General features: G+C 44.0%; 1 long non-coding RNA gene across 1 annotated transcript; it reads left to right on the forward strand.

The window, feature by feature from the left end:
• The first annotated feature begins 1,174 nt into the window (after positions 1-1,174).
• Positions 1,175-8,022, forward strand: LOC116539839. The gene is made up of 2 exons (XR_004264213.1): positions 1,175-1,209; positions 7,813-8,022. It is a non-coding gene; the product is annotated as an uncharacterized LOC116539839 (long non-coding RNA).
• Positions 8,023-8,336: the final 314 nt, after the last annotated feature.

Raw genomic sequence — 8,336 nt, forward strand, 5'->3', positions numbered from 1 at the left:
CCTGAGGGAGCACAGCAGGGCCCACTCCTTGATTTCGACTCAGGAAACTGATTCAGACTCCTTACCTTCAGAATTGTGTAAAGAGATGTTTTATGCTACTAAGTTTGTGGTAATTTGTTAGCAGACACAGGAAGCTCTCTCTCTTTCTCTCTCTCTCTCTCTCACACACACATACCCCTATCCATATACCCACAAACACGCATACTCTCTCACACACACAGCAAAAGAAGCAAGAGGCCATGGGAGAAATCAGAAATCATATACGAGTTTGTCCAACATGTTTTCCTATATCTCACTTTCTCTCTACAATCCTGTTAAATAAGCAAGGAAGTAGCAGTAATAGCAGTCCACCCATTTTACAGATGAGGAAGCAGTTTTGGCCACTGTCCATTGCTAGCGGGTAGGCAGTTTGGGACTTAAATCCAGAATCTGAGGTCCTGTCTACTGTTTTCTCAAGCTCCACCCCTCCGCTGTCTTAGCATATCCCAGAGTCCATTTCCTTTGCTGAGAATAACGATTCACTCTCTGCTGAACACCTGTGAGGAATTACTCCAGTGCCTCCCTCGCTAACCTGTTGTTCATCACTCCAACAGTTGGCAGGAATTAAATCACTGCTGCTCAGAAATTGCCAGGGCATCTGCTTACCATCACTGGCCCCAGGGAGACAGGCTCTCTGACATTGCGGCCACCTCTCTCCTTAGCCAGGGCCCTGGCTAAGATAAACTGCCTTTCAGAAGACTTCACCATTCAAGCCTGTTGAACCTAAGGGTTTCAAGAACGTCTCCCCCACTCGCCATCATTGCTTGTCCTGATTCAGAAAGACTTGAGTCTATCCAAGGAGTTGGATAGAGAGCAACTTGTCGTGGGTCAGACATGGTCTTTTTTGCAGGCCAGGCACTGGGAGAGAAGCCCACAAGCAAACTGATCTCAAAGGTAAAGTGGTAACATATGGGTTTTCTAGGGTGATGTGTGTCTCAAACACTCACAGAGTTGCCCACATTCTGCAAAGCAGAGGACAAAATCTATTTGCCATAACAGACTGTTAGAGGTGTTGGTTGAGTCACCTGGACTCACCCACCTTGCAGATGGAGGCTTTTTACCTGATTATGGGAACTTGGCCTGTTAAGAGTCTACCCAGATCTGGCTGGGCGCAGTGGCTCACGCCTGTAATCCCAGCACTTTGGGAGGCCAAGGCGGGTGGATCACAAGGTCAGGAGTTCAACACAAGACTGACCAACATGGTGAAACCTCGTCTCTACTAAAAATACAAAAATTAGCTGGGCGTGGTGGCACACGCCTGTAATCCCAGCTACTCAGGAGGCTGAGGCAGGAGAATTGCCTGAACCTGGGAGGCGGAGGTTGCAGTGAGCCAAGATCATGCCACTGCACTCCAGCCTGGGCGACAGAGTGAGACTCTGTCTCAAAAAAAAAAAAAAAAAAAAGAAAAGAAAAAAAGAAAGGAGTCTAACAAGATCTAAGTGATTGGAGAAGCATCTTAAGAGCAAGAAAGGCAAAAACAGCTTATTGGGGTGGGAGTGAGGGCAAGACTGCTTCATGGCACATCTTGGGGAATGTTTGCTTGTGGGTGGCCCTGTGCCCAGCTCTGGCTTCTTTCTGAGGAGCAGCAAGGGGAATAGCATTAGAAATTGTCTATTAGAAGGGAAATAGAAAAGTTCTTGCAGTTAAAGTTCATATTTAGGAAGCATTTCTGTTTAAATAACGTGGTATTTTATAGGCTCTATGCTATTCAGTCAACATTTGAAACAGGTCCTAGAACGTCATGGCTCCTGCACCTGGGGAAGAGACGTGTGAAAGAGAAGGATGCGTGTCTATTCTAGTGCACTTTGGGATGGGATGAACACAGTTGTGCTGTGTGCACCAGCCTTGCTTTAATCATAGACAGCTCTGATCACAGGTCACCCTCACCAGCAGCAGACATAGATGTGAAATCAACATCACATCTGTCACTTCATATGATCTCACAGCAACTCTATGAGGAAGGCCAATTTCCCTCATTTTGTGAAAGAGGAAACAGTTTTTAAGAAACTTGCCCAAGATCAGCAGTTAGAAAATGGCAGAGCTGGGATTTGAACCCAAAGCCTTGGCCAGAGCTCCCATCTACTCTAACATACACGTCCATAACAAGCACAGGCTTCCCTCTTGCTCTCTTCTGATCTTTACCATCTCCATCTGAGAGTCAGGGAAGGAATCTACACTCTCTGCCCTCAGCCCCACCACTCACATTCCACTTTATTTTCATCAGAAGCTATTTGACCCTTAGAAAACGTGGAAGAGATGAAGCAATGAAAAGTTGCAGAACTCACCCAACGCCATCCAACTACACAGACTCAGTGGTTTGGCTCCAAGGCCCAGACTCTTAACTGTTATGCTAAATTGGGGATAAAAATAGACCTACTATTTGGGTTATTTTTCACTTTTAATGAGGAAAATCTATTCCAAGTTTAACACCTGCCACATAATAGGCTGTCAATAAACACCATCTATTATTATTGCTACCATTAAATATCAATGAACACAAGATTGCCATGCTGACCACTATTGGATTTTTCCTCTCTTCTATTTCTTCTATAACATGTCACTTTTTATTGCTTTCTCTGTGTTCATACATTTTAAGATTTGACTGTATTTTACCCACAATTCAAAGGCCTCATAGAGAAGACACGTCTTGAGTTGTCTGCTGCAGGCCATGTTTGTACCTAGTAACCCAGTGTACTAGGACTAGGGGTTGACCCATGACTCAGTCACAAATCAGGTTGAGCTAATCAGATTCTCTCTCTCAGGAGTTTGGAATGGAGGGTATGAGATACTGAGAGAACATGGTTGCTTGACCTGAGGTCTTCTAGAACTGGGTAAATCAAAGCCACCTTTACCCCAGAGCTACAGTGGATCAGAGAACCCACCACTTTGCCAGGAGAGATGTAGAAGAATGAAGCAGATGTGGGCAGAGGAGAGAAGCCATGTGATTTCATTCAAGGTGAGCGAGTAGCTTCAATCTCAGAGTTCAGCTCCAGCCTACAGATGGCCTATTTCTCATGTCCCTGTATTCTGAGAGCTTGCCTGGAGTAAACTTCACCTAACTTCTATTTTGTCTGTGCTAGTTTGAGTTTGAGTGCATCCTTGCAATAAACTTGAGATTAGATCTGCCTCTCCTGCAGGGTAAATGCCTGGAGCCCCGTGAGGGCTCTTTGACAGGATCTTGGCACTTTAAGTTAGGAGGATATCTAGTGCAGTGGTCCTCACAGAAAGATCTGCAGCCCCCCACAGAGATGCACAGACACTTGGAGATCTGCAAAAACTGAGCTTTTCTTATACTAAGCACGATGTTACCAAATCATGAGTGGGTAAAAGACCTACTCAAAGTTTGAGGGGGATTTATGGATTTAATATGATATGTGAAAATCTATTGATACAATTTGGATTTCTCATTCCAACTAACATTTAAGAAATTATCACTTTTAAGCTTTGGTGTAGTATCAGAGAATATCCACAATTATCTGGAAAGGAGTATCTAAAATACTCTTCCCTATACCAACTACATAGCTAGTGAGGATGGATTTTTTTCAGGCACATCAGCTAAAACAACAGATGGAATGTGGAAAAAGATGTAAGAATCCACTTGGCTTCTGTTGAACCAGATGTTCAAGATACTTTATTGCTTTAAATGAATTCACGAATACTTTAATAATATCTCAGTTTTGGGCTGGACATGGTGGCTCATGCCTGTAATCCCAGCACTTTGGGAGGCCAAGGTGTGTGGGTCACATAAAGCCAGGAGTTCAAGACCAGTCTGGCCAAGATGGTGAAACCCTGTCTCTACTAAAATACAAAAATTAGCTGGATGAGGTGGCACATGGCTATAATCCCAGCTACTCAGGAGGCTGAGATATGATAATTGCTCGAACTCAAGAGGCAGAGGTTCTAATGAGCCAAGATCACACTATTGCACTCCAGCCTGAGTGACAGAGCGAGACTGTTTCTAAAAAAAAAAAGAAAAAACAACTCAGTTTGAATTTTGAATATGGTAAGTAGAGAAAGATAAAAGGCTCTTTGGGTTTCTCGAAAATTAAGACACTAAAGAGGTCCGCAAACCAAAAATTTTAATAATGACCAATCTAGTCCAGCCACCCCCACGGCTCAGGAGAACCTTCTGCAGCATTCCAGAGAGTGGTCACCTAGTCTCAGCACAATCTTTTTCTGGAATAGGAAGTTCATTCTTTTTCCAGTGATTCCATTTTACACATTGACATGAAGTCTGTGTCCTTGTGGCCGTCTCCTAGTAGTCCCACTTCTAGCCACAGAAATTGGGCAGAGTGATGTCTTCCAGGCATCTTCACCTGTTTTAGAGAAAGCTGCCCAGCTCCTTTGGCCTCTCTCCTCTAACTTGGTTAGTGAATCCTTCATCATCTACTTGCCCATATTTGTACTAATTCCAGGTTTTCGGGTCCCAGCGTCTTTCTTTTTTATTCCTTCCAAGGTTAAGGGTATTTTTTAGATAGCGATGTTTTTATAAACCTGGCCTGAGAAGGGTTGAGAACCTCCGCAGTAAATGTTAACCAGATTCAGCCATGCAGTTCTGGGTTCTGTTACTTCTTGGTATACCTCCATGAGCTTCTGTGAGCACCCTCCCGTTTCCTGCAATGATACACTTGTGACCTCCTTTCCCCTCCCTTGCCTCTCCTGGGAAGGGGAAGACTTCTCCAGACCCACATGAAGCAGGCCTGTACTTGCCAATGAAGCCTATGACAGGGGAGTGAGGCCCCCCTCCCAGGGTTTCAGGATTAGCAGCCCACTGGTTGCCCCCACCCCTCTTCTACAACTTTGCATTTCTCTGTAATGAGGATGATATTTTGATCTCCGTATGTCTGTTTCCTATGTCCATCTCCCATACCATCTCATACCCACACAAGGAAAAGGATGTTACTTATCGGTTTCTCTGAAATTCAGATTTTCTTTCTTAAATTATTTCTTAAACAATTTCCTTAAATTATAGGCTTAAAATACTAATCTAAATCTTGGAATTAGCAAACTTTGAATGATCATAAACTCACAAAGACACACTCTGGCATCAGCCTTGACCACTGATGGACTCCTTGGGACAGATGTTAGAGAGCTAGTTCTCATGGAAATGAGAGTGCTTTAAAAAGAAAATGCATTTGGTAAGATGAGAAGCAAACTGTCCTGAGAGTGGGGGAGAGGGAGCTGGGGGCGGAGGACAAGAGCTCTCCCTGCTCGCTGAGAACAAGGCCTGTGACACATGTCCACATACAGACAGCCATCTGGAGGCAGCTGAATATAAGCTCTCTATTACTTGACATTCAGTCCTGCCTTCTTTACGCTGAGAGACTGCCTTTTTACCTTCGAAAACTTCCATCCCTGATATGCTGCAAGGGTGATTTTATGCATTCTTTTTTATTGTCATTTTTTTTTAACTTTTATGATTCCTGAGATTATAGCAGCCACTTGAATCTCCTATGCTGAGGCCGAGCCATCTAAGCTTGATCCAAGATACTGACCTGGAAACAGCCTGGCACTTGGATACAGAGACAGAGGGCAGATTCATGAATATCGGGCACTTTAAAAAGCATGAATATGTAAAATCACAGGTTGTCACGCAAGACTGAAAAGGAAGAGTGAGAAGAGAGGGCAGTCAGGACAAACCCTATTGTACAAAAATCAAGTGAGGTGGAAACAAGATGAAAGTCAATTGTGGCAACAATAACCGCAGATAAATAGGAAGGGAGAATATAAAGGGAATCCAGCCTATACCGTGAAATCTCTTATTCCCATTTATCATCTGAGGAGATTCCAGGGGCACCCAGTTAATGAATTTTTGCAATTTGTGCTCTATCTTGATTTTAACTGATTTCCTAGAAACCTTTGGTAGACTAGCATATCATTTGCTCTCAATGAGTCTTCCAGAACAAACACAGCTCCAACTAGCGTTCTGTACAATCAACTAAAGATAGTTGTGTGACTCTTTGAGAGGCACACGTGGCTCTCCAGCAGTCATGGGGGTTTTCCATGCAAAAGCTACAAAAATGATTTAGCACAGTGTTAGCAGTAGCTTGACATTTTCCTCACCAGCGATTGCAATGTGACCTTTCGGGAGGCTGTGCTTGCCTGAGGGAGGGAAGTCTCCTGGGACTTCACAGAGATTGCAATAGATTGATTATTGTTGGGGACAGTGATGCTCGCCTCATAATAAACTTATTAATCTCTCCCCATCTCCACTGTACTTCCCTGGTACAATTTCCTTCCAGGCTTCAGGAAGGTATTAAAAAGGTTTAATGAAATTCAGAGTAGGTTCAAAAGTATTTCAAAGTTCAAACGGAACTATTTGAAAGCAAAATTCCTTATGCAACAGCAGAAAAATGCAGGTTTGGTGTTGGAAGGCCTGGCGGTCATTTATATGCATCCCCTACTGTGCGGCTCTGGGACAAAGGCCCTTCCTGGGTCAAACAGAAATAATCACGCCTGCTTCACATAATGACCATAGAAAGTAAACTAGAAAATACGGTTTTGCATGCCTGGGACAGGCTGGGCACTTAGAAGACCCTCAGTTCTTTTGTCCACCTCTCTCATGCCTTCTCCCTCCCTCTGGCTCACTGATGATCCAATGAATTATTCAGCCAGATTAAGCTGACCCTTCATTTAATCAAACAAATGTTTGGCATCTCTGCTTTACACAAAGTATCATAATAACAACAATTAATGTTTATAGCCTGCCATGTACTTTAGCATATGCCTTCCAATACATGATCTACGACTGAGCATTTTGCCTACACTAAACAAGCTAAAGCTTAGTGCCATCGCGTGTTACACCCCCCTTAGGAACTCAGATATGTGGAATGAAGCCATCCCTAATTTTGCCAGCTCATCTTGTCAATGCGACTTAGCTGGTGAGAATGCCAAATATGCCAGTAAAGGAGGGGTGTGGCTTACCTGGGAGTTAGCCCATTTGACAATGTGGTGTCTTCCTGGCACAGTGTTGAATTACAGCTGCTGACTCTGGCCGCAGGACAGCGAGATTGGAATCTGTCTCTGGGGTCCTCCTCACTCTACTCCTTCATGGAGCTCTCCATCTTAGTAATTACGGTGTTCATGCTTTTTCCTCTCAGGAAAACAGTGATGGACACTTTTATGCTGAAGACTTAGAAACTTAATGATTCATCCTTCCCAGGACTAGAACCAAGCCCTCTTCATCTTCATCCCATTTCTAGGGTTCCGTAAATGTCAACGTTTGTCTAGGTTCTGTTCTAGACACAAGACTTGCCACCATCTCCCTGGGAAACATCTCCGCATCTGGAGTCGGAGATCTCCTCAGATCACCTCTGGCCAACTCTTTGTCCTGAGCTTCAGGCCTACCAATAGATATTCAATGGCCTGCAGCTCCTCTTGGGTGTCACTAGCCCTGCAAATTCATTGAGCCATCACGTCTAGCTCCACTCCTGTCACTTTCTGCTGTGTGAATGTGGCACCATCCACCCAGATGCTAAACCAGAAACCTAGACACCATCTCACTCCACCCTCTGTCTCATTTTCTACAGCCAGTCACCAAGTCTTGTCCATTCTACCTCCAGAGTGTCTCTTGAGCTCTGTTCACCTCTCTCCATCCCTGCCAACACTACCCTAGTCAAACTTCCATCATCTCTCCCTGGAATATTACAGTGACTTCCAGTTAATCTCATTGCTTCCTGTCCAGGCAATTCAAAACAAAATTGGAGCGGGGCATGGTGGCTCACACCTATAATCTCAGCATTTTGGCAGGGTGACGCTGGTGGATTGCTTGAGCTCAGGAGTTCGAGACCAGCCTGAGCGAAATGGTGAAATCACGTCTCTACGAAAAGTACAAAAATTAGCCAGGTTTAGTGGTGCGTGCCTCTAGTCCCAGCTACTGGGGGGCTGCGGTGAAAGGATTCCTTGAGGAGGTCACAGCTGCAGTAAGACCTGTTTGCACCACTGCACTCCAGCCTTGGGGACAGAATGAGACCCTGTCTCAAATAATAATCATCATCGTAGCAATAATGATAATAATCACAGTGATTCCCCCTGCCCCATACCTTTTATCTTTTTATCCCTTTGTACTACATTTTGAGAAGGTTCCTTGGCCTGACTCTAGCACATGAATTTACTACTCAGCAGTTTATTTCCAATAAATCTAATTAGTTCTTATTGGAAACCTTCCTTTATTACTCTGAGGCTATAAATTGTATTTATTTTAAAGCACTGTTCTATTTGTTCTATTGACTCAGTTTCCCTAGGTGTAAGTTTTCTATTAAGTTCGCTCTCTGTCATGGTGACGGTCCCTTTCAAAT

Source organism: Sapajus apella, unplaced genomic scaffold (assembly GCF_009761245.1).
Source record: "Sapajus apella isolate SASKATOON/1434 unplaced genomic scaffold, GSC_monkey_1.0 scaffold134, whole genome shotgun sequence".
Classification (NCBI taxonomy): domain Eukaryota; kingdom Metazoa; phylum Chordata; class Mammalia; order Primates; family Cebidae; genus Sapajus; species Sapajus apella.